Below are 26,521 nucleotides of genomic sequence, written 5' to 3'. Positions count from 1 at the left end.
CTCTCTCTTTCTGCTTCCTTGGCGTGTGCACGCGTTTTCTCTCTCTCTCTCTCTCTTCTTTTATCTCTCCTCTCTCCTTTTATCTCTTTTCTCTGTCTTTCTTTCTCCCCCTTCCTTAATAAATACTTATGGCTATTTCCTGTGTTTACGTGTCTGTTACCTGCCGCCACCGTGGGCCAAGGAAGCGTGCCCTCCTGTAGCCGCCCTCATGGCGGGCTCCCTCCGCCAGCCCGCCTGGGGACCGTTTGTAGCCGCTCTCTAATCGTTTTTTAAGAATAACACAGCAAGCTCCAGGTTCAGTGAAAGAGGCTGTCTCAAAAAGCAAGGTGCAGGGGCTGGAGAGACGGCTCATGAGTTAAGAACTCTGGCTGCTCTTTCAGAGAAATCCAGGTTCAATTCCCAGCACCTACGTGGCAGCTCACAACCATCAGTATTCAGTTCTAGGGGATCTCATACTCTATTCTGACCTCCACAGACACTGCATGCATGCAGGTGCACAGACAGACAGCAGGCAAAACATCCATACCCACAAAGTTAAAATAAATTAATTTAAATTTGGAAAGCCATAGATGATGATATCAGAAGTTCAACTCTGGTATCCATGTGCTCATACAGAGATGAGCAGAAACCTACACTGTAAGAAAGGGGGCCAGGGAAAGAACACCTACCTCTGGCCTGTCTCCCAGACAGGAGATTTGGAAATCCCAACCTGTGACTCAGTTGTCGTCTTCTTCTTTTCTTCCTCCTCTTCCTCTTCTTCTTCTTCATTCTCCTCCTCCTTCTTTCTCCCCCTCCACTTTCTTCTCCTCCTTGTCCTCCTCCTTCTCTTTTTTTAGGGCCTCAGTGCTGACAACCAATGTTTCAAAATCATCTGCCAAGCAATACTTCCTGGCCACAGTGTAGTTTTCCGCTACCTCACTGCATATGCTCCAAAGACCCTATAAAAGCCTGCTCCTCTGAGGCAGCCGCCATTCTGTTCTCCCCAGTAAATTTCGTGAGGTTGGTTATGAGATGTAACTTTGTGATGAGGCTTTGTGGTACTTAAAAGGGAAAGACTCTTAGATACCTCCGCATACACCATGGGTTCTGACTTAGCCGTAATAAGTTGAGTGAAGACAATTGGGGGAGACGGACAAAAAGGGGGCAGAGTCGCAGAGACAGAAAGAGAAACCAGAAGCGCGGGGAGGACAGATCCTCCTTTACCTAGAAGAGAAAGCAACTCCAATGGAGAGGCATTTGCAGGAGGCCTGAGGTGGGCTCCATCAGCGGAAGCTCCTGCTATAGGCATGGCAACTCTTACCAGGCCTTGGACCAGTTGAAAGAAATTCGGCGGTGCAACCCTGGTAAGTTTCCTGTCAGGGGAGACCGCAGAGGGTAGGAGACACACCACATACACCATGCAGAGAGAGCTTGGGTATAGTTTATTTAGTGGGTATTGGGAATGCTATGAGTAAGGGGTTATGGAAGGGAGGGGAGAAGGGGAGAGAAAGAAGTGGGGACAGAGAAAGAAGAAAGGGGGAGAAGAAAGAAGGAGAGAAGGAAGAGAGGCAGTAGTTACCTCTTCAGAAGAGGGACTGACAAAGAGAGGGGGAAGGAAAGAAGGCAAGACCAACTTGCCTAAGGTGGGGGAGATTATTGGTGGGCAGAACTTGTCTCTTAAAGGGACAGGGTGCCCAGGGGATAGGGAAGGTCAGCAAAATGTTATTACTAGTGAGGATCCAGACAAAAATATTCATGCTGGTTTGGTTTTGATGGAACTTTTTAAACGAGTTATTAGAGGTTCTCTGAGTCTATCCTTTGGGTGACTTCAACACCTGAGACGTCTTCTTGGTTGAGTTCTTAAGAGGTGGTTTTCAAAATGTCACACTCGAATTTCAGTGTAGGGAAGGGGTAATGTGGGAGATGAGCCCAGGGCTGACTTTTCAAAGCCACTAACCACGAAACACCCAATTCTCGTGGTGGGAGAGGCACAGAGAGACTCCTGCTGTAAAGAGGCTCAGGTGTGTCTGATTTATTGAAACCTGTTTGGCCTCAGAGAAGCCAAAATTGTACATGGAGTGACTCGAAATTGGAGTCATGAAGTAACAGATTTTCCTGTGGTGGTGGAGGTTGTGGAATAGTTTCAGCTGTTATGTTTGCCAAGTAACAAAGGCTGATTACACAGGGGTCTTCTAAAAACACTGTGAAGCACATTTAATAAAAACTCAGAGAGAGAGAGAGAAATTGAAGTTCAACCTGAAAATCTGAAAAGCAAAGCAGCCAGTCACTGGTTCTTACCTCAACCTCAGTCTGAAATGGCGATCCTGCCTCTAGGAATCTCAGAATGAGAGCTGTATCCTCCTGTTTTATAATCCTCTCTAGGACTGGGATTAAAGGCATGCGCTGCCCAGTTTCTATGGCAACTAGTGAGGCTACTGGGGTTAAAAGTGTGTGTTAACCACTGCCTAGTCTGTAAGGCTGATCAGTAGGGCTGTTTTACTCTCTGATCTTCAGGCAAGCTTTATTTATTAAAATACAGATGAAATACTACTACAACAGTATATTAGAAAAGAGAAGAGAATTCAAATGAAAGTGTAGCAAACTTTTTAAGGCTGCTTGAATAGATCAATAGCCTCCATCTAATTCAGCAAATTCTTCATCCCTAAAGCAACTGAGGAACAGAGGTCAACTGTAAAAGAGAAAACAGTGCTCATATCAACCCCTACTCTCTCATCCATTTTTTTGCAGAAATGTTCATAGCAACTTCATTTATAACAAACAGACCAAAACAAAAAACAAACAAACAAAAACCTAACCAAACAAAACAACAACAATAATGAAAAAAGTATAAACAACCCCAGTGTCCCTTAAGCACAAACAAATGTTCACCAAAGTGCCCAATAGTGGAACAGAAACAGTAAAAAAAAAAAAAGCAAAATACAGATAGCTGCAAACACCTGAAAATGCCTCAATACCTTATACTAAGCAAAGTGAAGGTGTAAATCACAAACATCCCACACCAGTTTGGAATTATGATTAATAGAATGGTTATTTATTTAAAGGGGAAACCTTACAGATCACCGTCCCAGACAACAGCCCTCTGCACAATCAGGAAAGGAGCCTAGTAGCATGAAGCGGAGCAGGAAGCCAGAGAGAGCACATAGAGGGAAGTGGCCACGTTTTTTTTTTAAAGGGAGAGAGACCACGCCCCAATGGGCTGGTATCTCAGTGGCTATTGGCTGAAGGAGCGAAAGGAGCTCCCACAACAGCAAAGGGAGCCAATACACCATGTGATCTCATTTTAGTCAAGTCTATAGACATAGACAGATGGAAGTCCTGGGGAGGCTTCATGCAAGGGTGCTTAATAGGTGATGGAACTGTCCTCTCTGTGGCTGTGGTGACCTTTGCATGGGAAATGCATGTGAATGGGCATGGAATTTCTTACGATGGGAGCATTTTTTCAGCCAATGTTCTGTTGCTGTGAAGAGCTGCTCTCAGCGTGGGAACTCTTACTAGGGCTGGCTTACATTTCAAAGGTTTGGTCCGCTGTCATCATGGTGGGAAGCCTGACAGGAAGGCAGACATGGAGCTGGAGAGTTCTACATCTGGATGCAAAGGCAACAGGAAGAGAGAGAGAGACACTGGCGTGGCTTGAGCATCTGAAACCTCAAAGCCTACTTCCAGTGGCACACTTTATCCAACATGGCCATACCTTCTAATTGTGCCACCCCTTGGTGACCAAGAATTAAAATCTATGAGCTTATGGGGGCCATGCCTATTCAAACCACCACAAGCATGTTAGTGCATGTTGATTGAGACAACAATATTGAAATTTTAAGACTCTAGCATCCATACAGAGGCACACAGCTTAGAGGTTCTGGCAGCAACATTTGGGGCATTTGATTTCCACAAGGTTACTTGAGTTCAGACCTTCAAAAAGTTTAGCAGAATCCTATTAGCAGGAATCATTGCTTGTTTGTTTCTGAGAGAGGATCTTACTATGTTGCCCAGGAGGGTCTTGAAGTCCTTGGCTGTCTAACTCCTCCTGCCTCTGTCTCCTGGAAGTCTGTTTTTGGGCCACTGGACTAACTGGGATGTGTCTTACCCTTCATCCTTTTCTGTGGTTCATTCAATATGTGTTCGTTGAGCATATCACAAACTAGACATTTCCTACAAAGTAGAAGACAAGACCCCTGTTTTCAAGAAAATTAATATTTTTTTCTAAATATATAGCACCCAGAGAAAAATTAAAAATTATAAATTTAATTAACAATAACATAAATCAAAATTTCAGTCTGGCAAGATTTGTATGCAGAGGTCACTCTGAGAAAATGAACTACTAAATGCTTGTTTCAAAAAGATTATCTGACATGCTATGTCCAGGTCGCCCCAAAAACCACCACAAAGTCCACACTTGTATGTAAAAGCAATGAACCTTTATTCAAGCTTGAGTTTGGACTCTTTGTATGTCCAACAATTAGAGAGTTGCAAGCCTGGTTGTGGTGAGGTTTTTTATCATAGCAGAGGTTGGGGTAAGGGGATTTCTAAGGTTCAGGACCCCTGATTGGCTGACAGTTGTCTAAGCCTACTCTTTAACTGGCTGGCATGGCTGGGTCTTATATTCCTTCCTTCACAAGTACCAATGATAGGACCCAGGAGAGAGAAAAATATCATCCTTAGGAATAGACAGGTAGGGAAATTTTAGGCTATACTTACCTGGAATCCTTTTGTCCTATGTGAAGAGGATCCAACTTTTATTACTTTTTAGATTCTCTGAAGCTTACCTGAATTTTTTTAGTTTACAAAAAGAGGCACAAAAGTTTTAGACACATTAGCATTGCTAATCTTATTGAAATTCATGTCATAGGAAAAGCAGGTAACAGTTATCTGTAAAACAGCAGGGCTGGACTCATATCTTTTGAGTCCTAGCAAACACTACAGATTTGGGTTAGATGTACATGTACATGTTCCGCTGTCCAGAGAGCTGGATATGGATTCATTGAGGTGTCTTTAGCCCAATGAGAAGTACCTTAAAGTCTATTAGCTTATCAGAACTTTATTATGTTAAGCTCTGAACTTTATACCTTCTAGGGAAGAAAATTTGAAACTTTTTTTATATCTTAAAACATTTTTAGACCCTCAAAACTTGCATAGCCTTTAATCTTTTTTATTTAATTATTTACCAGAGACCAAGCAGTTACTGCTGAGAGCAGTCATTTCAAATCATGTTCCAATCATGTTTCTTTAGTGGAAAGTTACACCTGAAACTTGTTCATCTTTTAAGATGAAGCCTGTTAGGAAGACAAACCTGTCTACCTTTTCTCAACAGGAGACCTAGTAACTATTAGAAAAAGCAACTCTTGACTTTTACATATGAAATTAGCTAACTAGCTGGCTGCAGCCTAGGGGAAGAACCTGGTTGCCTTCTGCTAATCTGACAAAGTTAAAAGTAGCTCAGTTGTCAATACTTTCAGAGATCTGAGAAGGACAAATTAAATCTGAGTGCAGACAAAGCAGTTTCTGCAGCTATTAAAAATGACAGAGAGCTGTCCATGCCCAATTAGCCATACCCAAGTCTCCATAGCATGGGAGGCAGAACATCATCAATCTTCGCCAAGCCCATAAGGTGAGTCTTTTCTGTGGAGGAACATGGGTAAGAGCAACCTTATTTTGCCGAAGCAAAAAGGGTGTGATCAATTCTCCAGTGTCCTGTTGCTTGTCCATGGACTGAGTCCTGGTGGCAGGTGTTGCATTGGGGCATTTTACCCAGTGGTCAGTGTCGCCAAATCCAGGTGGAGACATCATGGTGGCCTGTACTCTTCTTTGGAGATGTTGGGTCACTTCCAGGATCTGGAAGTCTCTGTCTGAGATAATAAATTTTTTAATCAACATTTTAAATGTCATATTCTACAGATCTCTGCAGTATTTGAGGGCTTCCCAGGTATATCTAAATAGATAAACTTGTTTCTAGTTACTTGTTTCAAGCTTAACTAAGTAAGGCTTATCCCTGTAATTAATTACATCAGTACTTACCATGATTATAATTTAAGAACTTGATCATTTATAAGAATGACTGACTGTTTATTTGTGTTCCCTTGTTATGCCTATGTCATGAGACCCCCAAACAAGACCACCACAGAATTGGTATCTGATGTAAACACACTGGGGTTTATTGATTACAAGTTAGCTAACTTGGACCATAATCCAACACACCTCCACAGCAGGTGGCGGAGAATGGCCCAGAGGTTTCAGGGTAAGGAGATTTTAAAGGGAAAAACCACAAGGCGGGTAGCACAAGCCTTGGAGTTTCAGGACTGGGTAAAAGTAGACAACTTTTGAATACATTGATTGGGGTATAGGGGAACTTCAAAACAGTGACTATCAGCAGACAAGAATTTTAAAACAGCAGTTAATCAGATACCTACAAAGACATTTGAAGCAAGCAGGTGTTGTTTGGACACCCTGGTGGGTCACATTGACCAAGGCAGGCACAGTTTCTTGGAAATGTTTATGATTTTGCTGGGCTGCATGTTTATGATTTTGCCGGGCTGCATTCACACACACACACACACACACACACACACACACACACACACACACACACCACACACAGAGTTATGTCCTGTCTAAAGTGGAGTTCTTTTTTTTTTTCTTGGCTGTTCTGCTTTGTTTTCTTCTCCTTGTCACTGTGTCAGAGGCTCAGGATGACAGAGCAACATAGAGAAAACTTTTAAATAAGCATGCCTGGGTCTAGTGAAGGAAGAGCCATAATCCAAATCTAAAGCCAGCTTTTAAATAAAGAACACTATAAAACAAGTTTAACGTTATCTACATCAAAAAGACATCAGTGACCAGAGCTCAGAGATAAATTCTGAGCCCTGACCATAAATGCAGCCACAGCAGTGGTGGGGGATGACTGGCTGCCATCAGCAGCAGAGACAGCAAAAATACCCAAACCATTCTTCTTTCAGCTCCATGCTTGTAGAAAAGCTTACAAATACACCAGAAAACACAGACAAAACTTTCCAACAAAACAAGCATACGCAATTTTCTTGAGAAGTAGACAAAACTTTTTAACAAAACAATACTTTGCAACCAAATGTGGTTGTAATTTTTGAGGTTGCTTAAATATACTATCATATCATCTATAAATAATGACACTTTGACTTCTTCCTTTCCAATTTGTATCCCCTTCATCTCCCTTTGTTGTTTTACTAATCTAGCTAGAACTTTCAAGACTGTATTGAATGGATGTGAAGAGAGTGGACAGCCATGTCTTTTTCCTGATTTTAACGGAATCAGTTTGAGTTTCTCTCCATTTAATTTGATGTTGGCTATTGGCTTGCTTTATATTGCCTTTATTATGTTATGTATGTCCTTTGTATCCCTGATCTCTCTAAGACTTTTATCATAAAGATGTGTTGATTCTGTCAAAGGCGTTTTCAGGATCTAATGTGATGATTATGGTTTTCATTTAGTTTGCTTATGTAGTGGATTACATTGACATCTTTGTCATGGTGCCTACTTGATCATGGTAGATTGAAGACAGACACTAAGAAGAAATCTCACACAAACTCAGAATTGAGTATAATAAAGGGTTATTTATTTAGGGGTAGACGCACAGTCCTCTTCTCAAATGGGAAACAGCAACCAAATCAAGCATCTGTAAGAGAGAGGGAGTGCATGTTTCACATCAGCATTTAGGCATAAGAGGCCATGCGCAAGTGGGTGGGTGACTTAAAGGCTATTGGTTGAAGGATTTCCAACAGCACTAACCCCTTTTGTTTAACAAAGAGAGTTCTAAGCCTAAGACAAAATTATATACAATAAGAACAATTATCAAGTATAAAAATTAGAATTACAACCAGTATAAACAATATCAAGCAAGAAACATGTGATAAATGTTTCAATAATTATCTTATTCTAAGGAGTCTAAGACTTGTATTATAAATAACTTGGCCAAGTCATGAGAGGAAAGTAACTATGACTATCTATCTATTCTTCAACTTTAATGAAGACCCCAAAAGGAAAATAATATTACTTGAGTAAGCAGGAAGTGCAATCAAGCAACTTCCAAAATGTGCAACAAATGACAGAGACAACGGGCTACCTGGGCAATCACTCAAAGTCTCATTTGCAATGTTGAAACAACCAACTTTGGTTAAGGTCAAGAGTAACTGACAGGCCATTTTCAAGGCAGGAAAAACAGATGCAAAGACCCACAGTCAAACATTAGAAAGAGCTCAGGGAATCCTGGTGAAGGTGGGGGGGGGGAGAAGGCTTGTGGGAGCCAGATGAGTCAAGGACATTACAAGAAACCCCACAGAAACAACTTACCTGGGCTCCTAGGGGCAATCATACACTAAATCAACAAACAACCAAGGAGCCTGCATGGGACTGACCTAAGCCCTTTGTATATATGTGACAATTGTATAGTTTGGTCTTCTTTTTGGACTCCTAATAGTAAAAACAGGGACTATCTTTGACTCTTTTGGTGACTTTTGAGACCCTGTTCCTCATACTGGGTTGCCATGCCCAACCTTAATACAAGGGAGGTGCTTTGTCTTACTACAGCTTAATATGCCATGTTTTGTTGATATCCATGAGAGGCCTGTCCTTTTCTGGATAGAAATGAAAGAGGAGAGGGTTGGGAAGGGGCAAAGGGGAAGAGGGCAGAGGGATTAAGAGGAGAGGAGGACGGAGGGAAAACTGTGATCTGGATGTAAAATAAACTTAAATTTTTGAAAAGTAGGAGAAAATATATGAACCAACAAAAAATTACAGAAACACAGTTAATACATTATTCTTCCACTTATTTAACAATTATTAAAACCTCTACCAGTAAATCACTGCCCTAGCAGCATACAGCAGGAAACAGGGGTTACAAAATAAAAACAGAGAATTAAAGTAACAAATATAACTTGGATTGGTAATATCAGCTGCTAGTGGGCTATGGAAAATGTGTGTGTATGATGTTCAGAACTGTAAATTACCATAGGATTTTGAAATGTAGATCACTCTTATACCAGAAGTTTAATTATTCATGTGATTTTTAAGAGAGGCTCCATTTTCCTGATCTGTCCTACATAAATATTCATATGTTGTACAGAGTTATACAAGGATATACACTGGAGCATCATTTATGATTGAAAAGAAATTGGAAAAGATCTATGTTGTATCTGACATAGGAAACATCCCCTACAGACTGAAGCACTTGGTTCCTGATGGGGCTATTTGGAAAAGTGTTAGACACTGTGGTTGGCAGTGACCAGACAGGGGAACAGGTGACAGATGGTGAAGGCGTAAGTCACGAACAAGGCCACACCAGTTTGGAGTTATGATTAATAGGGTGTTATTTATTTAAAGGGGAAAACTTACAGATCACCGTCCCAGACAACAGCCATCTGCACAACCAGGAAAGGAGTCTAGTCTCCGGCGGAGCAGGAAGTGAAGAGAGCGAGCAGAGGAAATAGCCGCTTTTTTAAAGGGAGAGGGACCACGCCCCAATGGGCTGGTATCACAGCAGCTATTGGTTGGAGGGGCGGAAGGACCTCCCGCAACAAGATGGTATGTCCTTCAAGGGTCTGTCTTGTGCTGACCCCTCTTGACTCTCTCTTTCTGCATGAGCAAATCTGTTCCAATACATCCATGATGTGGGGCTTTACTAAAAGCCCAGAAACAATGGAGCCATGCCAAGGACAAAATTCTGGAATTGAGACAGAATAAGCCAGATACCTATCCCAGAGACATGATGATAATTCAAAAACTTGGCTACATACATATATACATGCATACTATAGAATATTTAGCTCCTTTTTAAAAACTATAATAGCTAGAAGTAATGATATAAAAAACCTTTCAAGTTATTGTGCGAAAAGGTTGTAAAACAATTTGTATTTATTAAAAGGCATATGTGCAGATACAGTTATTCATTTAAATGCACACTACAGGAATAGCAAAGACACTTCAAAGCTCACATGATAGTGAACATCTGTGGGGGTGAGAAGGAAGGGGGAGGGATGGAGATATTAAGGTTTCCCTCTACACATTAGCAAGCAGATTGGAGAGGCATTCAGAGTATTTGTGGGCTTTGGGATCACACACCTTCAAACTCCAGTTCTGCTGTTCTTCAGGAACACAAACCTTAAAAGAGTAAGTCACTAAACAATCCCACACCAGTTTGAAATTATGATTAATAAAAGGATTATTTATTTAAAGGAAAAACTCACAGATAACCGTCCTAGACAACAGCCCTCTGCATGACCAGGAAAAGAGTCTAGTAGTTGGAAGCAGAGTCCGAAGCAGGGGAGGGAGTGCTCGGCTACAGCTGCTTTTTCAAAGCCAAAGAGACCACGCCCAAGTGGGCTGATATCTTAAAGGCTATTGGCTGAAGGAGTGGAAGGAGCTCCCGCAGCACAAACCCAGGGTTTCCTGTAAAATAAATGTGGTGCGAGTGTCACAAAATTCCTAGAATTCTGAGAATTAATGTAGGTGAAGCAGAAAAAATGTTCTTACTAAATATATAGAATATACAATAGTCAGTATTAAAATTTTTAGTTGTTTGAATATTTACAATGAAATATATTCATATGCTATTTGTGCCTGGAAAAATCACAATCAAAAACGCTTTTCAACAAAGAGCAGAAGGTGAGAATGTGAGAATTTAGAAGAAATACAAATCTTTGCTATTATTCTACTACTCAGAGACATGTTCACCCCCTGACTATAATATATGCAAACATGTAAGTCACAGATCGTGTTAGACAGACCCGCAACTCAAAATTGATATTATATTTCTTTCTATTAAAAATGTATAGAAGCCTGGTGGTGGTGGTGCACACCTTTAATCCCAGCACTCGGGAGGCAGAGGCAGGTGGATCTCTGTGAATTTGAGGCCAGCCTGGTCTACAAGAGCTAGTTCCAGGACAGGAACCGCTGAGCCATCTCCCAGCCCCTGAGTTCTCAAATTTGTCAAATTAAATACATCAGCAGAATTTTCTTGAAGAGTCGTTTAGTAATTACGGCAGACTCTAAATCCTGATGGAAATAATTTCTATGGAAAAGTTTTCTAGCTGATCATTTTTATTTTATAGTTTGGTTTAATCCTTTACAAAATTGTTCCATTTGTCTTTTCCCCTTAATAATGTTATTACTTTAAGGAAGTGATAACTGGTCTACAACCTTATCAAATTTTAAGAGTCAAGTGAGTATCTTGTTGGAAATATGTATTCCCAGAGCCCCCTTTTGGAGAACCTGATTCTGCTGGTCTGGGACACGATAAAGGACTCTACAGAAAGCAAGTTAGGGAACCCTCAGAGGGATTGTGTCTGCCACAGGAAGTAGCTATTTCATAAGGTGTTGGATGAGTTTCCTCTTCATCCTTAATGCTTCAACTCTATCTTGGCTACTTTGGAACTTTTACATTTCCATAGAACTTATACACGGCTTATCAGTATCCACCAAAGACAAGACGGGCAAATAAGAGCCGCAAGAGGGGTAAGCGGTGAGTATGGAGGACAATAGAGCGCATGAAGTGAGAAAGAACAGGTGGGAATACTGTGGGTGGGAGGGTTTAAACTCAAAGTGGGGACAGAGAGACTCGGAAAAGATGGGGGGTAGAGGGGAGCTAGTAGGTATAAAAGTACTGAAAGTAAACAAAAAGAGGAAGCACCGCTTTAAATTATAAAATAATGAGAATAGAATTCTAACTGCTCTTCTTTCCCACGCTGAGTTCCAGTGCTGTGGCCGGGCAGCCTTTCTCTCACTGAATGATGCCCTTCCAGAATGCCTCACAATCCTTTTCCACCAAAGCTATGCATGCTTTGTAGACAGGTTCCTAAATAACTGTTAAGGTTTTTTGCTAACCTGAATGGAATATCTAGGGAGTGGGCGTTAGTGTGAAAGAGGAAGAAATATCTTACCCAGAGATTCACAAAACATCCAAGTTGAAAATAGTAATTTACACCACAGTCTACTTCCTTCCCCTTGAGAAGTAGGACTCAGCAAAATGTCATGAATCCTGTTAGGTCTTATCCCTCCTCCCTTCCCCACAGTAGAAATGCTGGCTCATAGTGTCCTCTGCTCCAGCTCATAACTGTTGTCTACTGTGATATATTAAATTACACTCCCCCATTCCCTGTCTGAGGGCTTCCTGTTATTCCAGGCTCTTGAGAACACTTGGTGCAAGCTGCATTTTCATACCACAGATGCTGTTTTTTAACGGACAAGTAAAAGTTGTACATTTGTGGTCTACATGTGTGCATCGTGGGATGGTTGAATTGGTATGCACTGTAATAAATACTAACTTTTGTGGCGGAGACACAATTTGCTCTTACCAGTTGTCAAGCGTATGGCAGAGTTTACAACCATTCTACTGCTGGCTTTGTTGTTTCGTTAGCAGAGGTTGATGTTGTAAGATTTCACGTGTGAGATCATGAAGCATTTAATCTTGCTAGGCCTGCTGGTTTTACATAGAATAACAGCGTGTTTCCAAGTGTGTGTAGTCCTGAGTGGCTGCCTTTCTCTCTTTTGAAAGTTGACTTACATTCATCAAGTGTTTCTTCATTTTCTTTGTCCGTTCATCCACGGTAGTTGACCCCCTGTGTCGGTTGCTGTGACAAGACGCTGCCATGAGAAGAGGGCAGGTGTCTCTTCGCTTTCTGACCCCTTCCTTTCACTAAGTGCCCAGTAGTGAGCTCGTAAAACCAAATGATGGTTTTATCTTTTATTCCTTTTGAAGAAATTCCATACTGTTCTCCTTAAAGGCTGTACTAATTGACGCTACAACCAACAATTTGGAAGGCTACCTGTTTTCTCCTCATCCTCAGAGATACATGTTATCTTCTGTCTTTTTTAACAATAGCTACCCTTACAGGTACAAATGATAGCTCCCTGCACTTCTAATGTTCATTCCCCCGAGGAACAAGGAGTGCTCATGTTTTCTTCACATGCCTTTCGGCCATTGGTCTGTCTTTCTTGATGAATGGCGGCTATTCGGATTTTCCCCCATTTTCAGACTGAGCTGTCCATTATCCTACTGTTCAGTTGTCTGAGTTCCTTATTTTGGAGACAACTCCTTATCAGGTGTGCAATTTGCAACTATTTCCTCCCATTCCAGAGGTTGTTTCCTCGCTCTTTCCATGGTTTCCTTCACTATGCAGAAGGTTTGTATTGGGGTGTAATCCTGTTTGATTAATTTTTACTGTTGGCTTTCCTTGTTCTTTGGTGTTATACCAAAAATTTATTGCCAGACTTCTGTCACAGACCAAGTTAATAGACTCATGTGGTAGAACAATGTAATAGAATTTTCCACTATGTATCCTTCCAGCACTTTGCAGTATTATCTTATCTCTAAATCTTTAATCCATTTCCAGTTTAGTTTTGTTTTGTTTTTCAGTCAGTATGAGGTAAGGATTGTAGCTCAAGTAGTGGGATACCTCTGTGTTTGTTTGTCTCAAATTTTCTTTGGTTACTCAGAGACATTTGTGGTTCTATAGGAATTTTAGAATTTTTTATCCTTTGAAAATGCCATTAGAACTGTGATGGGAATTGCATTGTCTACGATGAGCAATTTTATCAATGTCTGCACTCCATGAATATTCTGGAGAGTATTCCATTTTTTTCTTTCAATTCCCTTAATATGGTGGGTGACTTTCAGTTTCCATGTCTTTGGGCTTCTTGGTTCAGTTCCTACAAGAACCCCTCCACTCACAAAGAAGAACTTTTCATTTTCATTTCCGAGGATTCGTTGAGCCAGTAGATAGTTGTACACCTTGTGCCATGGGATTCGTTGTTGACACTATGTGCTGTACAGTTTAAATACGTGTGCACACGCAAATGGGAGTGCAAGTATGTGGCAGCCGCAGCTGAGTCTTGGTTACTGTCCTCAAAAGGTCTCTTCTGATTTTTGAGGCAAGGTCTCTCACTGAATCTGAACCTTGCTGACTGGTCAGCTAACCTTACAGATTAGCCTCATGATCTCTCCAGAGCTGTGATAAAAACTCCACGCTCTCACGCCTGGCTTTTTGGATGGTCCTGCACGTCCAAATCCAGTCTTTATGCTTGCACAGTTACGCACTCTATGGACTTGGCCATTTCTTCAGTTCCTCATTTAGTTTCAATTCCCATTTCACCGATATGAAGTCAGTGAGTACGTTTTCTATATTTTTAGATGTCTGTTATTTGTTTGGATCTCATTTGTGAAATGCCTGATCAAATTTGTCAACAATTTACTATTGGGTGTCTCTTTTTCATTGCTTTGTAAGGTTTTGTGGCATATTTTGAATATTAATTCAGCTTCAGTTGCATCTGTCACTTGCTTGGTTACTTCTTCTACATGACTCTGGAAAGCAAAGTTACTCACTTTAAAGGAGGCAGATCTGAAATCCATGCTACTCCTTGGCAAGAGTCAACCTCTCACATCGCCTTCTGAAAGTTTTATTGCTTTGCTCTAAAAATTTTCATCTTCCTGGATTGGTATCAAGCAGGACATAAGATAGGGGTTGAATTAAATTTAAAAATTTTATTTCATGCTTTCTATTGTCTTGTAAGTATCATGTTAATGTTAGTAAATTCACTTTTATGCAGGGTCTTTTCTGATTTTTCATATTAGTTAATATTTGCCTTTATATTTTATAATCTTGCACATGGAGAAGTACTTGTCTAAAAATATTTTGTTTCTGTCTAGTTCTATCCTGATTATTCATCCATTTTATCTACTGCACTGAATTAGGTCTCCAGAGCAAAATTAAGCGGAAACAACAACAATGGGAATTCTTAACACAGTTATGGACTTTAAAACAACAGATTCTTACTCATCTTATTAAGGAGCTTTAAGGTACAATCTCTAACTTTTATTGTCAGGTTGTTAGGTTAAGTTTCAACAAATTGGTTTTCTTTTTTATTAAAATTGTATTATTATTATTACAGGGAGCAGTCAGAGGACATGAGGGAATCAGTGTCAGTTGTCTCCTGCGCCGTGATTCATGTCAGCAGGCTTGGCTGCAGGAGCCTTCACCTGCCGAGCCATCTCACCAGCCCCAGATTAACTGTTTAGAGTACAGTGGGCTAAACAACAGCTCCCAAAGACAGCTGTGTTGTAGTTTAGCAGTTGCGAGAATAAATTACTATATACAACAAACCCACGTGGAAATTTATTGCTAGGAGGGGTGAAAGAGGAGGTCGGGACAGGACGTGTATGGCGTGGCTGCATAATGCTCAGTACGCATGCGTAAAAGCCCCTTTTTAAAGTACGCTCCACCCGTTCTTGTTCTCTCTTCATCGATTCCCTTTCCAGCCCCCATCAATAAACTTCCACGTGGGTTTGTTGTATATCATGATCCGTTCTCTCTGCCGATAAACTACAACAAACTGTGTCCTCATCTCAAAAGCCTGTGCATATGCCTTAAGTGGCAAAGTGACTTTCAGGTGTGATTAAGATTTCCAAGCATGGAGAATATTATGAATTATCTAGTTGAGTCAATGAAATTGCATGCTTCCTTATGGAAGGGAGACAAGGTCATAGCCAAAGAGAAGACAGCAAGAAGATGCTACTGAACCAGTTTTGAAGACAAAGGACGGGGCCCTGTCCAAGGACAAGGGGCAGCTTCCTGAGCTAGGAGCAGCAAATTCTCCCGTGAAGCTTCCCGCACTCTGAGAGTACTTTAATCTACGCATGATGATTCTGCGTTTAGATTTCTAACCTTCAGAAGACTTTTGCTCTTTCGAGCCAGTACACGTGTGACCATTTCTTGATAGTAGCAGAGCCAGACACAGGGGTCCTGTATTGCATCTAACCTCCTCAGACTCTGAGGTGATTCTGTCAAATTACAGAAAGCTGGTCAGCAAGTCATGCCCAGATCGAGATGCCTCTTGCATACCTAAGACCTCACATTTTTCATTCAGTTGGGATTTAGTTTGAAAATAGCATATTTAGACTCTTCAAATGCATGCTCATAAATGAGAACAGCCTTCAGTTTTCCTTTCTTACAGTAACTGTCTTATATCTGAGATCCTGGACTTGTAAAAGGAGCTGAGAAGTGCAACTTCTTTTATTGTTACATAGGCATGTTTTATAAATAGGATTATATTTCCTTAAAGGCTCTACAAAGTCTATCTGTGAGGATAGGAGACAGGGACCTTCTCAAACACGCTCGTGTTTGAAAGCAGATTTTTCGCATCTTGTACATGTTCTGAACTCATGCTGGGGAATTCCATTTCCTGGTGTCATTTGTTCAAACTTTCTCCAACTCACTACACTAAAAGAAATCTGTGATATCCACCTCTTTGATATCTTATCTGGCATGCAGTTATCCCTACTCTTCACTTTCTACTATATTCATTGGTGACATCTCTGTCTTTTATCTGTTCTAATCTTGGGAGTACTTAGCTTTTGGTTTAGTTCATCTTCCTTTGATTTATATTCCCTTCTTCAATTTTCTTAATTTTTTTGTATTTTGAGGTTTCTCTATTATTTCTTTTTATTTTAATTGAATATTTGATTTTATTATTCTCAATCATTTGATTTCAAGCTTATATGTAACCACTACATATTTTTTTAAAAAAAATGAATAAAGTGAACTTTTTAAAAATAATTGTAGCCCCTCAAGCTCACGGAAATGTTATTAGTCTGCTCCTTCTGCCATCTGTGTAACTTCTACAACTGAACTTTCATTTCCCATCATCAAAAAATGAGTCTTCTCATCTCAGAATTAAAATAGCTGGTGCTGTGTAACAATCAAAACAGAAATTCACAGAATCCTGGTCCAGGAAAGAATTCTGCTAGCTCAGTTATGTCTTTACACACACACACACACACACACACACACACACACACACACACACACACACGGCTTCTCTGCCCCTAACTCACTTAATAGCCGTGACTGGTTAAGCACCGAAAGGCCTCTTTGATTCATTACACTTGAAGGGGGCTCCTGCACAGTCGAGGCGCCCTCCAGACCCCTGATTAGGCACAAACCACACCAACCACCTGTGTTCACAGAGATCCTTTACTGAGCAGGGAAGAAAAGTTAAAGTGGCAGAATTGTGCTGCTATGAAAAACGCTCTGAAATGGTGACTCTAATCAGGTAAGTTTATTCTCCCTCAGAAAGATGAGGAAGCCGTCTGGGCCAGTGAGACACTTCAGTTCCGCGAGGTCATTCAAAGACACAGCTCCAGTCTTTTTGCTCCATTACCTCGGGATTTTTGTCCTGTCCTGTCTGTAAGCGCCAGTCTGGGTCGCCGGCATGATTGCAACCCAGTTAACGCGAAGGAGGAGCCGGAAGTGGAGCCCATCCAAGTTTCCGCTCTGGCAGGGGTGGCAGTTGCGCACCGCACCTTCCCACTCCTCCACAGCACAGACACCTCGCTCTCTCGCTTGGATCCTGAAGCACCTTGCTTACCAGAAATGTACTTTTAACTTAGGCATAAAAAAATATTCCAACAAGCCCAAATTAAGGGCTGTTGTGCCCTCTACATTTCAGTAACGTCATGATCTCAGAAGACAAAGAGTTATTTCAGGTCAAGGGAGACTGAGGTCATGTGACAAGTAAATGCAAGGCATAATCTTAGATTCTGATTCTGGGGAACAAAAACACAAATAAGAACCAATCACAAGGCCTGTGTAGAAACAACAGATTAATAGGTCCTCGTTAATGGCCCTGTTCTGGTAGTGTTTTATGGCCGTTTGATTGCTTGCTTGTTTGTTTGTTTAAATCTCCCAGCCAAACCTTGGTTCTGAAATCCAGACTAGTACATTCAGCTGTTTAAGGGAAGTCTCTATAAGGTGGCTGTAGGCATTTGAAGCCTACCATTCCCATATCTTGGGGAAATCTCTTTTTTCAAAAGTCTTTTCTGGCCATGTTGCAGTGGTGCACGCCTTTAATCACAGAAATTGGGAGGCAGCAGCAGGTGGCTCTCTATGCGTTCTCAGCCAACCTGAGCTACAAAGAGAGTTCCAGGACAGCCAGAGCTGTTACACAGAGAAACCGACTTGAAAAAAAAAAAAGTCTTTTATTCATGACTAAATACCACCACTACCCATGCAGTCACTCAAAGCCCACACTGTGACAATGTTTTCTATACACGACCTACTAGTAAAATTTGTATATGCATATCTCAAATCCATTTGACTTTCTCAGTCACATTGCTCTGGCTCTAGTCTGAGCCACCTCATCTCTTCTGCAGTTTGTTGTCATGATTTCTTAATTAGTCTTCCTGCTTTGACTAGGCCCGGCATAGTCATTCTCTGAACATGAGTATATCTGATCTCTTTAAAACATGAGTGAGCTCCAGTTCCCATCTGGCTTAAGGTGAAGTAAGTTGTGTATAATTCCTTCACCCTCCCTTGCCTTCAAGCATCCTACGCTCCGCCTACTCCCTCCACCCCTCTCCAGCATCCAGGTACATGTGTGTGCTTCTTTAAGAACTGGGGTTAGTCTGCTGCAGTAGAAGTCCTCTGCCATGTCTTCTCCATTGCCTAGGTTGCCCCTCTGATTGCCTGCATCCTTTCCTTAGTCGTCATTTGACTAGTTCTTCGTCCTTCTTCGCATTCAGACTTCAGATCAAAGGTTAGCTTCTTCTAGAGCAGCGAACCGCAAAAGACCATCAGAGAACACAGATATTTACATTAAAATTCATAACAGTAGCAAAGTTACAGTTATGAAGTAGCCGTGAAAATAATTTTGTGGTTGGGGGTCAGCACAACAGGAGGACCTGTGTTGAAGGGCTGCAGCACTAGGAAGGCTGAGAACTATTGCTCTAAGGCTCTTCTTAGCTCCCCAGCTTTAAACATATCCTTCTAATTATTCTCACTCTCAGCAACCTGTCCTTCTTCTCTATAGCCCATAGAATAATTCGTCCATTTGTTTGGGCTTATTTTGATTTTTGAGACAAGTCTCATATCCTCCTGCTTCTATCCTCCACCTCTTAGACTTGTGGTACCCTACCCAGTTAGGATAACTTTTCTCTGCAGTGCTGTGATCTGTATGGTGTCTATCTCCTGCTAGACTAGGAGCTGAATGAACCCTCTAGTGGTTTGAAAGAGAATGGCCTCCGTAAGCTTGTGTGTTGGATATTTGGTCCCCAGCTGGTGGAACTGTTTGTCAAGGATTGGAGGAGGCAAGTCCTTGGGGAAAGGTTGTGAAGTTTCAAAAGCTGGCATCATTCCCATTTATCTTTCTGCCTCATGACTGTGGATCAAGATGGAAGTTCTCAGCCTCTGCTCTAACACCATGCCCGCCTGCCTGTTGCTGTGCTCCCAGCCATGATGCTCAAGGACTCGGCTTCTGAAACATAAGCCCCAATAAACTATTTTATTGACAAGTTGCTTTGGTTACAATGACTTATAACATCCATTAAAAACAAGTAGACAAAAGCAAAATCCAGGTCCTTTCTGTCTCCCTTTACATGTCAAGTGCCTAGCTTACCCTCACTCAACACATAGTGAGTGCTGTAGTGTGAGGCATGCACCATAGGTTCCTGCATTTGAACAGGGTCCCTGGCTGGGACAGAAGGCTAGGAAGAGCGTGGAATATTTAGGATTTGGCGCTTCACTGCAAGAAATGGGTCACTGGGGATGGACCTTGAGGCTTAATAGCCCAGCCCCTCTTCTTACTCACCCTCTGCTTCCTGAGCACAGATGTGATGTGACCAGCAAGCTTCCTGCTCCTGCTGTGTCATCTCTGATTGCTGCCATGTCTTCCCCCTCCATGGTGGACCATATGCCTCTGGAACCATGAGCTAAAATAGCCCTTCCTCCCAAGGTGATTTTCTCAGGGACATTTATCAGAGTGACAGAGAAAGAAATTTAAGACTGGGAGCAATCACATAACTAGATGCCTGTGCTGAAAAATTCAGCCACCCTTATCACTGGGACTAGAAAGCTCCAGATCTGATTCTCTGAATAAAATGTGAAATGTGAGTCCCACTCAGGAAAGCTCAGCTCGAGCCTCAGTTAGTTCTGTGGCATACATGCTGCTTGCTGCCTGCTCCGGAGCACCTGACCAGATTCGCTTTGTGTTGTAGTGTTTCCATTGTAGAGGAGGCGCTGTTCTGATGACCTCACAGATAGAGAGCACATATATTGCTTAGAAAACAGTGACAGAAATTGGCTAGAGCACCTTCTTAACATGAACCGAGTGACCTCAAACCTCCGTAGGTCATTCTTCTAACCACTCCNCCCCCCCCCCCCCCCCCCCGAAAGAGCTGACTTTTCTGTCATTGGAAGTGCACATCAGGCTTCAGTATAAGCCACAAGCTCTGGGTCCCAGAACTATGTTCACCAGCAGATTCTATACTAAAATTTGCCTCGTTGCGCGTGTGCTTCAGGCAGAATATTCTGGATGGAGCTCTGGTGGAAGTTCTTCCACAGCCTCCTGAACTTTGGAATTGCTATGTCCTGAAGTGATCTGGCTTAGAATAATTTGGCTTTGAAGATTTTGTTGAGAATACATTAGCTCCAGAAGCAAAATGAGAAGGAATGAGGATATTTCATTTTAAGGGTTTTACTCTCGCTCTGGAAATTTGGTAATAGAAACAAATGAAGTATTGAGGCTTCCAGCTTTCACCCTCTTGTCACTCTGCCGACAAGACTGCTGTGGGTAAACCTCTCCAATTAGCTGAGCCATAGAATCCAAACGAACAGAGTGCCACCATGAATTAATGTAAGCACTGTCAGAAAGGCCAATGGCTTGGTCTTTCTTTCCTTGAGAGATATCCCTGATTTTAGACATAGCTTTTAAACTTCAAGGAATTAGCAAAACCAATAAGAAACCTGGGGGAGGGGAGGATTAGGAGAAGAGAAACAACTAGTAAGAGTTGACACTGGTTTAGTTGCAATAAATTTTTTTTTTTTTTGAAACAGGGTTTCTCTGTGTAGCCCTGGCTGTCCTGAAACTCACTCTGATCAGGCTGGTCTTGAACTCAGAGCTCCACCTGCCTCTGCCTCCTGTGTGCTGGGATTAAAGGCGAAGAAACAATTCTTAAAACAAACTGGTTAAAGGGGAAAGAGATTCGCTAGAAAGACATTCACGTGACTGAAGAGTTAGACAGGAGCCAAGTTGTCCCTGGCACCATCCTGGTGACTCACTGGGTTACCATTCCCAGGTTCCCTGCCATCTCAGTCTAAGAGGTAAGGTGTAGAGACTGGCAACAGTGATTCACAACCTCCTCAAAGAGAAGAGGGGTAGATGGGGAAACAATGTGCTCAGTGAGTCATCTAGGAAGAAAGAAAACGCCTCAAGGAAGAATTCTGATTAGCCCAGTTTAGGTTAAAAGCATAGTAGGGAACTGCAGTCCTGGGAATATGATGGCCAACCCAGATGATTTGCGTCTCCTGTAGGACTCTGAGGCAAGGAGGTCTGAATGTCAACTCAATTGGAGTGCCAGGAAAGCATGGGCAGGGGAAGGGCATCTGCTTCCTCTTTTATTAGCAGAAGAAAAGACGGAAAGGTGGCTGGGCCACACCTGGCTCTTCGAATCATTCTATCTAAGGGGAGCATGGGAAAGGAGGCGGGGAGAACTGGCTGTGGAAGAGGGAAGGTCTTATAGTCAAAATTAAATTTTTCTTCATTTTATTTAAAGTGTAGAATGACTTTTTCCTTTATTTACAGAGACATGAATATATATTGAAACTAGAAGCAAAAAGATTCCCACACAGAGTTTACATGCATACGATTTTATTTCATCATAGTTTTTAAGAGAAAGACATTTGGGCAAAATAAAGGTCTTAAAATAGCCATGTCATCATCTTTGGAAACAGGGCTATGCCATCTTACATGGCAAAGAAACTTTTAAAATTTTGCCTAGGGTACCAACAACATGCAAGACAGAAATCACCTGGATTAAGTAAGCTGACCCAATCCATCTCTGCAATACTAAAAATCGAGAACTCTCTCCTGGCTATGGCTAAAGAAGGAAAATGAAGAAATAAAGTCACAGACACATGATGTTGTGGGTACTGAACATGGGAGAAGAGTTCTGGGAGTTAGGCCACACAGATGACCTCCTTGGAAAAGGTAAGGAGACTTTGTCTACTAGAGTAGAGCGTTCAGAAAGGACCCTGGTCCAGCCAGGCAGTGAGGAAAGAGTGGAGCAAACGAAGCTCTCACCCACAAGAGACCCAGACCTGGAGGACACCATTGCCAGGGCTTCCAGCACGGCTCATGCAACCCTCCCCCCTTTGAAGTCTATCCAACATGACTAGCGAAATTATGTATTGGACATTTGAACAAAGCAGAGAGAGGCTCTTGTTCTTAGGATGTCCATCCTCTAACTACAGGTCCCAGCTGACTTTCTCACAGAGGAAATTCTCTTCTGAGAGATAGAGGCTATTATTATCATCACATTTTACCCAGGTCTTGAGCCTGACTCTTGGAACCCTGGAGCCTGGCAGAAGAAGGGCAGGTCTACTTGTCTAGCCGCAAGTGTGGATTCAGACTTCCATAGTTCTTTCTCGCCCTGTTGTAGAAAGACAGGACAATTATGCAACCAGGAGGAGAGGAGCCCTTCACAGAGGAATCTGGTTGAGGTCTCTTGCCAGTAGAGAAGCAAGAATTCTACCACAATTAACATCCGCTGAAATCCTATATCCCTTCCTGTGGATACTTCCAACTCTTCAGGAATCCCACCAGAAAAACCATTGCTCTCACCTTATCACACTGTTCTTGATCCACCTCACTTACCACCTTTATCAAAATAAAAATAAAAAAGGCATTGGGCTCTCAGGGTAGTTGGCATAGTATGGATCAACACACCTGCAACGGATGCCTGGATAGCTTGCTTGGCTTAGAGCCATCCTAACAGAACTCACCTCTCCTCCCCACTATAGAAGAGTCAGCTCCAGCTCTGGCCCTCCTGCTGCCTCTCAGCATGTGTCAGCTGCTTGCACTGAGCCACAATCCCTGCTGATGGTCCAAAGATGAAGAGCAGTAAGCGCTTTCTCCAAGGGATGCCCAGACACTAGACGGCTGATATCAACCTTTGCAAAGACACAATGGCGACAGAGAATGAATCCCTTAGTACTGCACATACTTTATCTCTCTCTTTCCTTTAAGAAATTGTTTTTTATTTTATGTGCCCACATGTATGTGTGTGCACTACATGTGTGCATGTGGGTGCTGGAAATTGGACCTCTGTCCTCTGCAAGAGCAGCAAGTACTCTTAGCTACTGATCCATCTCTCTGACTTCTATTGCCTTCCTTTTTTGTTATTGTTATTTGTTAGTTTTTTGAGACAGGGTTTCTGTGAGTAGCCCTGGGGGTCCTGGAACTTGTTCTGTAGCCCAAGCCAGCCTCGGCCTCACAAGTGCTGGAATTAAAGGCACATGCCATCACTGCCTGGCTTCCTTCTTAAACTGAGCACAGTAAACCATTCCCCCCAACCCCTAGGCCTTTGCACCAGCTGTTCTACCTCTGCTTCAAATGCCCTCCTGTATGGGAATTCAATCCATTTCAGTCCTGACATTTGGGGTGACCAGCCCTATGAGCATGCCTTTCTCTGGATGCATGATCAGATAAAATTGAGGAGAGGGCACATGCACAGGCATTCTCTCTCTGTCTCTGTCTCTCTCTGTCTCTCTCTCTGTCTCTGTCTCTCTCTGTCTCTCTCTCTCTCTCTCTCTCTCTCTCTCTCTCTCTCTCTCTCTCTCGTGGTTGGAGCAGGAGCAAGCCTTGCAGCTGGTCCTCATCGCCTGTGGACAGAATGGCAGAGCAAGAGCAGCTGGATCAGCAGCTGCATCTACCTTGTTCTGTATTCGTGAGTTTCCATAGCATCCCTTAATAAATTAATGACCAGACTTTGCAGATTCTCACTTCACCCTCCCTAAAATTTTACAATTTCTGTTTGGTTGTTATCTGTCTCCTCACTAAAACAGCCTTAGGAAGAAAGGAATTATTTCTTCTTTCCTCACCCCACACCATCATCTAGAATCTGTGCGTGCTCACAGCCCGTCTTGGACTCATCTTGTAGAATAAGTAAATGGAATCTACCAGAGATAAGTTCCTAGGACCTACTGGATTGTCACAAAACTGTCTTAGTTGGGGTTCTACTGCTGTGAAGAGACACCATGACCACAGCAACTCTTATAAAGGAAAACATTTAATTGGGGCTGGCTTGCAGTTCAGAGTTTTAGTCCATTATTGTCATGGCAGGAAACATGGCTGCACACAGGCAGACATGGTGCTGGAGAAGGAGATGAGGATTCTACATCTTGATCCACAGAAACAGGAAGTGAAGGTCACACTAGATTTGACTGAAGAATTTCAGACTTCAAAGCCTGTCCCCTAGTGACACACCTCCTCCAACAAAGCCACACCTACCTAATAGGGCCACTGCTTATCAGCCTATGGGAGCCATTTTTATTCAAATCACCTCAATAACCATGCCCTAAGAAGGCCTGGAAATCAGCTTCAATCAAGTGAACAAGAGGTTGGTCAGCTAAATTGTATCTCTCCCAATCCACCCTCCTTTCCCTTGTACCCCTAAACACTCTCCCCTCCCCTTGTACCCCTGAGTACTCCTCCTCTCCCTCCCCTTGTACCCCTTGACAACCCTCTCCTCTCTCCCCTTGTATCCTTGAACACCTCACCCCATCCCTTCCTCCCCTTGCACCCCTGAACATCACTCTTCTCCCTCCCCTTGTATCCCTGAACACCCTACCCATCCCTCCCCTTGTTCCCTTGGACACACCTTCACTACATACTAACAGGCATCATCTGCTTTGCTCTTTCCATGAAGGCCTAGAGGTGCCTTGGAGCCGAGGCTGTAGCTGTAGCTCCTGATATGGGACAGGGACCAGAGGGGCATCTGTTAAATGATTTCTCTAAAGGGACAAAATTGCTGAGACCTATTACATGCACATCACCCAAAAGACATATCGTGAAAGCTGTAGTCAATAAATAGGTCATTACTGAATCCATCTTCATTGTATATCTGGAGAAGACTTAGAAAGTCTCTCGCTTTGAGTCTCAGTTTCCCAGCCTACTGAACAAACGTCAACACTTCAAGACTTTCCTGGCATAGAGTTTGGACCATAATACAGAGAGACCTACTCCTCAGCACTGTAATGAATGCCAACTGTGGAAATCCTGAAAGATCCCAGAGGTCTGAAATCACAAGAGGTTAACACACAAGCATTCTAAGTTTTTGATTAAAAATGTACTTACTTGTCAGAATCTGATGAGGAATTTATAAAGTGCTCTAGAACATTCATAGGCCACTTTCTGCAGTAACAGATAATAAGAGCATACACACCCCCGAACGCATGAACATACCTGTTCACTAAGATAGCAGCGCAGACACAATGGCTCTGACAGACAAACTGAACTCATGAAGAACCAGAGCAGAAAGCAGATGTCCCAAAGAGTGTGGCAAACAGGCAGCTCAAGCCTTCCAGCAGTGGTGGGCTACCGACACATGGAGTTGCTCTCAGAAACGAGCTCTTCAGGAATTTACCCAAATGTAGGGGGTTTAGACATGTTTTAATTTCTTCGGTGCACAGACAGGGATGACACACAGCGTTCACACTGTCAACTGTACTGTGTGGGCTACACTTTGCAAGAAGATGCATGAGACAAGTTAGAACTTCCTGAAAGTATAGAGCTCACAGTGACGACGTTGGGAATGAGGGGAGGATGACACACACAGTGACTCTAACCATGAAAAACGTGCCGGCAATTTAGAGAAAAAGAAGAAAAGAGAAGTGTGTTGCATTAGCAGTGAAGAGTGCATGGGATCAGTGAGGGGCAGCTGCATGGCCAGAGGCTGAAGGTGCAGGCAACTTTCACAACCGCTAAGTGCGTCTGGAAGCCCCGGGCTGCAACTCACTGTGGCAAGCTGCGTGGTGACACACCTGATGGAGATGTATAATCAACTCCTATGGCTAAAGTCTGACCTATGCCTGATCACACAATGATCATCAGCTGCCTGCATATGCGTGAACCTATGGACGGTGCCCACCTGGCAGTTCGGGATTGGCAGCCCATGCCTACTTAAGGGCAGAGAGATTTGCCCAGAGAGAGGAGAGAGAGGAAGGAGAGAAGAGAGAGAAAGAGAGAAAGAGAAGAAGGAGAAGGAGGAGAAGGAGAAGGGGATATATTGCTGTGAATAAAGTCCTGAAAACTACTGCAAGAAGAGTTCCGGGTGTTGCGTTTTTCCTTGCTGGTCGAGGGTGGACGTGACAACTCACAGCTGGTCTCCGTGAGCACCTTCAAGTCCGTCTCCTCAGAAGCTGACCTTTTCCCAGCCGTCAGTGCAGGTTTGGGCGGTGGGGCTTTCAGGGTTCATTGTGTGGATTATGATGCTTAACTGACATCTCTGGATTTTGAGCCTCCCTGCCTGGCACAGAGTCAATTTTCACGAAACAGAACAAAGGAACACTCAATTTACTAAGGCGTCATATATATATATACACATATATAGTGACAATCACCATCTTGAGGTCTAAGGATAAGAAATGCCATTCAGGGCTGGAGAGATGGCTCAGAGGTTAAGAGCACTGGCTGCTCTTCCAGAGGTCCTGAGTTCAATTCCCAGCAACCACAT

The 26,521-nt window shown here is 42.6% G+C and overlaps 2 long non-coding RNA genes across 2 annotated transcripts in view; one reads left to right on the top strand and one right to left on the bottom strand.

Moving 5' to 3' along the window:
* Nucleotides 1-17,302, top strand: part of LOC126513263 (uncharacterized) — a 575,392-nt gene extending 558,090 nt beyond the window's left edge. Inside the window, exons 3-4 of the long non-coding RNA XR_007595266.1 lie at nt 14,711-14,815; nt 14,908-17,302. This is a non-coding gene — a long non-coding RNA (uncharacterized lncRNA). The remainder of the gene's footprint in view (nt 1-14,710; nt 14,816-14,907) is intronic.
* A 4,444-nt stretch (nt 17,303-21,746) lies between these two features.
* Nucleotides 21,747-26,217, bottom strand: LOC126513269 (uncharacterized). The gene is made up of 3 exons (XR_007595281.1): nt 24,668-26,217; nt 22,791-22,958; nt 21,747-22,438 (listed from the first exon to the last, which is right to left on the bottom strand). It is a non-coding gene; the product is annotated as an uncharacterized lncRNA (long non-coding RNA).
* Between the last annotated feature and the right edge of the window lie 304 nt (nt 26,218-26,521).

The sequence above is a fragment of the Alexandromys fortis genome, unplaced genomic scaffold, assembly GCF_014885135.2.
Source record: "Alexandromys fortis isolate MF-2015 unplaced genomic scaffold, M_Fortis_MF-2015_v1.1 scaffold_127, whole genome shotgun sequence".
Lineage (NCBI taxonomy): Eukaryota > Metazoa > Chordata > Mammalia > Rodentia > Cricetidae > Alexandromys > Alexandromys fortis.
Note: the sequence above shows the minus strand (reverse complement) of the source record. Positions and strands in the feature narration are given on the sequence as shown.